This window comes from Cydia strobilella, chromosome 11 (genome assembly GCF_947568885.1).
Source record: "Cydia strobilella chromosome 11, ilCydStro3.1, whole genome shotgun sequence".
Taxonomy (NCBI): Eukaryota; Metazoa; Arthropoda; class Insecta; order Lepidoptera; family Tortricidae; genus Cydia; species Cydia strobilella.
In genome coordinates, this window is record NC_086051.1 from 8,756,291 (window position 1) to 8,765,375 (window position 9,085).

Genomic DNA, 9,085 nt, shown 5'->3' on the forward strand with positions numbered 1-9,085 from the left:
TATCTCATTTGCAGTCTACCACTCAGAACCGTCTAACTATACCTCTCGTTTTTTTATCATTAGAAAAAAGGCGAGCGATCTTAACGTGTCGTTTTATCGAAAAACACTTTGAAAATAAGTCACAACAAATATAATATACGATAATTTACATACTTTTGCTTTCATAAGTAAAATATTGCTATATTTATAAAAAAACTTGTCAATAAAAAGACACGTGGAAATGGTTTACCGTTTTTTCTAATGCTAAAAGACTAAGTATAGTTTCTAGTCATGTACAGTCAGCTGCAGAGAAAAGGCACCCCCCTGCATACAAAGTTCTGTAAATTAGTATGGACGTGGGGTACCTTTTCTCTGCAGCTGACTGTACCAAATAGGAAATGAAAAAAAAAAACGTTCGTGTAATATATTTTTTTTATTTAATAATAGGGAATATTAGGCGAAACTCGGCGTAGGTGGCGCCACTATCACAATCTGAGGGTCTATCGCGAAACAAGAAAATCGAACTTTCGTTATCTAACATCTCTGTCACTCTTGCGTATTCGAGCGATAAAGAGGCAGCTAGATAACGAAATTTCGGATTCGAGTTTTCCGGTAGGTCCCCTGAAAACTTGTCAAAAACCTGTTAGAGGTACAGTATAAATAAGTTACTCTACGGTGCACTAAAAAAGCTAGTGCTGCACTCTGGTGGCAGAACATTGCAGTAATATCCCCTATTCCTCGTCCTTTGGAAATCTGAAATAAAAAGTTGAGTTTTGTGACCAACAATATTAATAAATGGAACATTCATCAATGATCATTAATGTCTTTTTTATTAGGGTTCCGTACCCAAAGGGTAAAAACGGGACCCTATTACTAATACTTCGCTGTCCGTCTGTCTGTCACCAGGCTGTATCTCATGAACCGTGATAGCTAGACAGTTGAAATTTTCACAGATGATGTATTTCTGTTGCCGCTATAACAACAAATACTAAAAGGTACGGTCCCCTTGGTGCGCGCGTCCGACCCGCACTTGACCGGTTTTTAGTAGTAAACTATAGTCTGGCAAACACAATCTGTCAGTAAGTAAGAACAAAGAAAACTATAGGTACAGTCGAAGGCAAAAATATCGATCCAGACAAATGGCTTAAAAATATGTGAACACGATTTTATTGTCTAAGCGTACACATATTTTTGAGACTTTGGGAATGTATATATATTTATGCCCTTGACTGTACTCATCAATTAAAATGAGACAGTCCTGGGCCAAAGTATAAGAAAGCTGTAAATGTCGATAGGTTATTGATCTGAGGTCGATACATCACTATGCCAAAAATATAACCTTTCATACTTAGCAGAAAAGTTCGAAAATATATGCAAAAATCTATATAGACTTGAATGCAAGTAATAATTACATAAACAACATATCGATTTCTATGTTTAGGGTCAGGTCCTATAAATTAATTTCTTCAAAATTGAACAAAACTCACCGATTAAAGGTTATCGGTTCGTGCGTATTTTCTTAATAAAAACTCAGCACGTTTTCCAACAATCTTTCAGGAATAGCAACAATATCATTAAAATAAACCAAGATGACCGCTGAAACATCCCGAAATATTTCAACTAAAATAATACGACTATGTCAAGTTGTTACAGTTGACACCTACCTGTGAAATAACGAACATATATTTTATTTGGCTGGATTATATTATAGAACCACATAGTACCATTTGATATTTCCCTCAGTTCATCTTATGACAATACTGAAAAAAACGAAACAATTTGCGGATTGTTGTCTCACTCACTCATAGACAAAAAGTAATAACGTGTTGTGAATACGATATCTTTTACCAAGCTTTTATTTTTGCCCGGCTTCTTTGCTTTAGTCATTATTCTGAGATCTATGTTGTCAGGTTTGCTCGGTTTTTTCTCTATGGCCACACTAGGTTTACAACGCGCAAGCGCGCGAAATTAGCGTTTTTAATCCAACCAATGAGCGGATAGTTGATTTTTCGGTTAGCATTAGCAATGGTTTATTACTAGTGGCTCTGTGAGCTGTAGACCTCGCGAAGATGGATGTGTAGAGCTGTCCTGCCGACTAACCACCAAAAGATCAGTAGATAGCGGATGGAATGTTTATTGTTAAAAAAGATTAGAAATTAAATTAAAATTCTTGTTTGAGGCACTGATATTTTCAGACATTAATTGTCATGTGCTCGCAGCATCCGTAATCTCTTGTTTGAAAAAAAAATCAGATAATAGCTGAGATACCCACATGGTTCAAACCCATGGTGCAATTTTGTTTTAATAATTTTAACATTCTTTTTTAAGTTAAGTGTATGTTATTCTTATTATCAATTGAGTGTCGCGAATTCTTCTACCGATAACTACAAAAACGCTTCTATTGATAGCTTAGTGCTGTTGGCGTGTGAGTCACATTTTTGAGTAGGTAACAAAATTGTACATTTACTATGGAGAAAACGTAAAATTTTATTCACATTTTTCTATCTCGCCAATCAGTCCTGTTACGTTTCAGAGGGTAGAATAGCTACAGACAGTAGGTACTTCTTTCATACAATTTCCATTTCGGCAGAAAACGGTTACCACTAACTAAATCTTAACAAATCACTTTGATTTTGATGTTGATCGCTTCAGCATAATATATTGTAGGTTTGTAAATTTCGCTTTAAAAATAATTTTCATAAAAAATAGCATGTGAAAAATAAAAGTTTTCATTTTCATACAAACTGTATGGGAAAAGTTTTACTCGATGGGCTGTATCAGGGATACAGCCGCAGTGGTTGATGTGGAACGTGACGTGGAAGTTATTGCGAAGACTGTGTAGATTAATTACCCAAAATTTTTGTTCCCCAATAGATTTTATTCCATTCGCGTTTTTCCCCATTCTGCTTTTTAACCAGGCGTTTATTTTTTCAGTAGTTAATTTAATCACACGCGTATGTCCCAGTCGCTTTTTTCCCCAAAGAGAAATACTTCCGAGAACAAGCCCTTCTTACCCTGAGCCGACGGAGCCCCGCTACGCGGGGCTCCTATTTCTGGGCGGTTTGCCCTTCGGGCATCTGAAGCTACCTAACGAACCTAACCTACCTACCTATCTATCGACTTAATGTGACTATCGTGAAAACATTACTCTTTGAAGAAAAAAGCGACTGGGACATAAGCGTGTGATTAAATTAACTATTAAAAAAATTAACGCCTGGTTAAAAAGCAGAATGGAGAAAAACGCGAATGGAACAAAAGCTATTGGGGAACAAAAATTTTGGGTAGCTAATCTAAGCAGTCATTGCGAAGACCACATAGGGCCGCTTAGGGACCTCATAGCGTAAAGCAGGCGCCCTGTATGTAAGACTTAAATGGTGGGCTTTACCCTAACCTACATTGAAAAAGTTGTAGATTGACACTTGAATGTCGGGTTTCGCCCGACCTTACAGTGTAAAGGGCGCCACGGGCGCCCTGCATGTAATCTTTACAATATAAAAGGCGCCCCGGGAGCCATGTATAAAAAGCGCGCTTCGCGCGCTTGAATATCAGGCTTTACCCGACCCTATATTGTAAAGCCTGTAGGTGTAGGCGCATTTGAGCTTTTTATGCCTTAATTTTTGCACACGGTGGCCTCAAACAAACGCAGTCGTGATATTCCTGTAAAAATGCCACATTTTAACTCTTTTCCAGCTTTTTATAATACCGCGTATTTTATTTATATAATATTTCAAAAAAATCTATCAAATGAACTCAATTGTATCGAAATCGGTTAATGGACTGATGAGTAATTATTAAATAAACACTGCAAATAGGGGTAATTTTGTCAAAAATGACCTTTTTCTCGCATCCTGTAGGTACCTATGTTTTTTCCAAAATCTGTAAACCCCAAAATTCATTAATTTGAAATTGAGGGAAGGTTTTCTAAGACCATTTTCGCGTAGCAGCACGGGATCTAGTAGCTGCCCTCACTGACCCAAACTTGCCCTAACCAACCTGTATACCTGGCTGATTTTTGAATTTCTAAAATTATTGAAATGCTTAGTAGTGGAGATATGTCGAAGGGAGCCACACGAAATCAAGCGCACGAAACTCAAAACAAAGTGCGGGTCGGACTCGCCCACCGAGGGTTCTGTACGTTTTAGTATTTGTTGTTATAGCGGCATCGGCAACAGAAATATATCATTTGTGAAAATTTGGGTTCATTAGATACAGCCTGGTGACAGACAGACGGACAGAGGAGTCTTAGTAATAGGGTCTCGTTTTTACCTTTGGGTACGGCACCCTAAAAATCGGCCCGTTTCGACTTGACGATGTCACCACCTGTCGAACAAATTAGGTACTACTTAGTTAGGTCACCTGTGTTAAAGTGACATCTTTGTTAGTTATTATTAAACAATGTATAGTGTAAAATTCACTCACACAAACGGCCGTTGAGTAATATTTTCTCAATTTTTTATTGAATTTTTCAATAATATTATTGAATAATTGGCTCCATAAACCCGCTCAGACAAACGAATCTATACTACATAAACCTCAAAGTTTATGGTGCAAGAAATCTACGTATTTTAAAAGAAATACTTGTATGAAATTCGGAAAAAGGAGAGAACCACTTAAAGCTAACTAAATGTATGCCTCCGCCGTTCAAAACACTTTAGAAAATTAAAATAACAAAGATAAAACATATTTTTAGGGCTAGTTAAATAAAAGCTTGTAAAAATGAAACGAATACGCTAAGCCCACGCTTGATCAATTAATTTCAAAATAGAAAAATAAAAAACAAATTAAAAAAAAACAATACGAAATTTAACTTTAAATGTAAAAAACAAAATACAAAAAGTTATGTAACAGCATACAATTACTGGGGATCGAACCAGGGACCACCCGGTGCAAACGAAAAAAAGCGAATGTTTGCAAAACACACCATGATAGTGCTTACCTAAGCTGACGAAATTCAGCTACTCATTCTCGAGTAAAAACTAAATATCTAAATACCGCCAAAGCCAGCAATACAAACTTTCTGAATTTTTCGAAATTTAATCTGTAAACATATCTCAAAAAGAAAATACTATTATGATGTCGATACGACTATTTGTTTAGGCGCGAGCTATCACAACTCCGCCATTTTGAAAAAAATCCAAAAACCGGATCGACCGGACCGGAAAATTCTATTTAGTCATAGAATTTGGTCACAAAATTTCACGAGAATCGGTTGAGAATTGCGACCTGTAGAGGAGAACATCCGGACATACAAAAGCAAAATGCGCGAGTCAAACCGTAGACCTTCGCTACGCTTCGGTCAATAAAGGAACTGAAATGAGTATTTCTAAATATAATAACTTAATAAGTGTTAAATTAAGATAGAGAATTGTAATGTTGTGTTTTGTTGCATGAGTGAATATTTATGTTCTGTGAGTCTGTGACCATCTAGCCATCTAAATATGGTTGCTAATAATTTGAAAGACGGACTACGTGTGCGATGCAGTATTTATATGTAAGCTTAGTTTTTGATCATGTAACTATTATTGTTTTTGATCATGTAACTATTATTACTACAGGATACGGGTTACTTGACAACTCTTGAGTTTATTTTCATGTTCGAGTATGTTGGCGCAAGATGTTAGTGATTCCCTGAATGCCGCGTCGCACAAATGCGTCAATCCTGATGGAATTAAAAGTCCAGTGCCGCTTATGAACCATTTTCCTCCAGCGGATCCTTAATTATTTCGGACACGTGACCAGACGGGAGCCAGATAACTTAGAAAAGCGCATTGTGGTTGGTATGGAGGATGGGGTAGGGGACATCCACTGACCCGTTGGGTAGATATAGTGGGTCAAGCAAATCTTGTCAGTAGAAAAAGGAAGCAAATTTGAAAAATCGCGGGTTAGCAACACTGTGTTCGAATAATTCCAAAATCGCGTGTCATCTGTGTCTTATCATTAGTCGTAACATTAGTATAGGTAATTTAATTCTGTTTGATATAATTATAAGACATTTACATTGTGTATTTTGCATGCCGTTTTACGGTTAAATATGATGGCTCCAATGAATAATTAAGACCTGTTTATGTTACCATATTTAATGAAAATAAAAATTTATCAATTATCAATTATATTCTGAATCGTCTCTATTTTATAAGAGAATTTCTGTTGTCACCATTAAATACCAATATGTTAAATAAGATTGTGCAAATGTGCATGAACTTAAGGTGCCTACAATGTATAATCGTGCTCATTGATGGTAAACATTTCTAAAATTTGAGGTTATGATAATTACTGGAAGAACTTGGGAAGAACTGAACTTTTAAGATTATGTGCTGTTTTTTGTTTTAGGGTTAAAAGGCATAAATAAAATTAAAAAGTATGCCTAAATCCATCCAATAAGACCACAAATGGAGTTCTGAAAACCGTCCATAGGCCCACATGTCTAATATTTTCAGCGACTGATTCGACTTTTTACAAAGGTAAACTTTTTAAGCAGTATTAAGAACCTTGAATATATCGCCGTTCATTCGCAACATCAATCTAATCCTTACATATTTTGTTGCAGGATTAAAACTCGCCCAATATAAGGCGTTCGTAGTATTTTCTTTTTAGACAACTTACCTACGGCGGTTTATGTACGTGTACAACGCAACCAAGGCGAAAAATAAACTTATTATTTGAAATTTGACAAAAATATTGAGAGCAATGGATTAGATTATTCTTGTAATATTGGTAACTTAATAATATTCTTTCAATGGATGACCTGAATTATAGTGTAAGCTAAAGTTAGGTATATCTTATTTACTGCTTACTGCTAGCCTTTCTCCGCAGACGTCTTGTCTGGTTGCCCTTGGCATAGGCCTCTCCCATATTCCTCCACGAGTCCCTGTCCAGAGCCTGTCTTCTCCAGAAGGCTCCAGCCACCTGCCTGAACTCGTCTTCCCATCTCATTTTTTGTCTTCCATCATCCCTTTTTCCGTCTCTTGGGTACCATGTTGTGATGTCTTTTCACCATTTTTCTCTTTTGTCTCGGAGCATGTGGCCGGTCCATTTCCATTTTAGTTTTTTCATAGTGTGGTTTACGTCGATTATTTTTGTTCTCTTTCTAATGTCCTCCAGTTTTATTCTATCTCTAAGTTTTATATTCAACATGCTTCTTTCCATACTATTTTGGCAGACTTGGAGAGCTTTCCTCTCCTTGACAGTTAGGGCCCAAGTTTGACATCCATATGTAAGGCAGGGAAGGATACAAGTGTTAAATACTTTGGACTTAATGTTTGTTGGTATTTGGTTGTTCTTCACTATTTCCTTTAAAGACCAATATCTTTTCCATGAGTTCCCGATTCTAGTGTCTACTTCTTGTTGTGTCAAGTTTTGAGGTGATATCACTTGTCCTTTAAAATAAATAAACACCAAAATAACAATTGTTTGTTTTTATTTTTAATATGTATAATATACAACCATATAAAAAATTTACACAGGTATGTGACATTCTTCAGGAAAAGTACAATTATTGACATTAACAAGTGGCATATTTATTATCTTCGAGCTCCTTTAGTTTCTGAACTGGCGTCCAAAACAGCCCCCTATCGCAGTGCTGATATTCTGTTTGCTCCCTATCTATGTTTTCTAAGTTTACTAAAACAAAATCATATCAAAATGTAAATAGTCCATATATTTGATATTTAATAAGTCCTGTAATCGTGAGAGGAATAGTTACAGTGATACCCTCTACCAGTGACTGCTCAGTGGTTTATACAAATACAAAATTCTTTATTTAATAAATTAGTTTTTCAAAATGATCTAAGGGGATGGAACCGCCCAGTAAGCTAAAATATTAAAATCTAATAGGATATATATGTACCTGCGGAAGCAATGATTTGTTTCACATTCTTTTTTCCAACATAATCCGTTTCTAAATATTTTTTGATCTTGCCAAACTTGTTAATCACCTATTGATTAACAATATTATCATCGTTTTTACTCCATAATAGTAACCATTTCAAAATGTTTCAATAAAGTATAAACCGCGATCGGCAATTTGAGTTGACGTACGAAGAGCGCGCTCAGCGGAAAAAAAAAAATTCTTTGGTTCGATGTACATTGCTGCTTTTCTTAGCGCAATACTGCATGAATACTGCTCTTTGAGTCTTTCCCTACTTTAGTTTGCTTTACATTGCTACTGACAAGATTTGCTTGACCCACTATAGTATAATCAAAGAGAATTAAGTAAACATAGAGTGCTCACTCCATACATCAGTTTAGATACCAAAACGACTATTATTTTCGTAGCCGACATCTAGCGTCATGTTGCGGAATATTACCTAAATACACGTGCTTTTTCATTATATTATAGCACATGTTAGGTAATGAATGATAATCCGACTGACTTAAGAAGGTAACTGATTGCTAATATTATGTATGGAAACGGAGCCTTCTTGAATTGGTCGAGTAGATTTTACAACAAGGACACGAGGGCGCTGGCGGCCCGCCGACCGCCTGCCGGGGCCCGGCCGGCCCGCCAGCGGCAGGGTCGAGGGGCGGCAGGCAGTATGACACGTTTTAGACTTTTTTAATACAGTTGCTCAAAAAGTGGTACTTTTTGTGGCTGCGTAGCGTGCGAGAAGCTCAATTTCTCGAACTAGTGCTTTTTACTTTTTAGTTCCAAACTATACTTTCGAAACGCAGTTAAAATGTAATTTAGCGCGGAGCAGGTACCAGGGCCTCATGAGTTATGAGGAGGTGTCGTTGACCAACCCGCGCCGGGCCCGCGGCGGCCGCGGCCGGGGCGCGCACGAGTATGAAGGTATCGCGGGCTGCGGCAGCTCGCGTATCTTAGCTGTACTTTTGGTTTTGGTTTGGTTTGGTGGTATGATTCTACTAATGATATATTAATTTATTATTTTTTCGCAATTGTACCTATTAAAAAACGTCGTTTACAACACGTGTGAAATGTCTTTTTACCACTCGTACCGAGTCTTGCCACTCGCTTTCAGCTCGTGGCAAGATACCTCGGTACTAGTGGTAAAAAGACATTCTTTTCACACTAGTTGTAAAATGTACTATTACTAACTGTTTTAAGAATTAAAACTTGATTAATATGAAAGCTTCTTTTTAGGGTTCC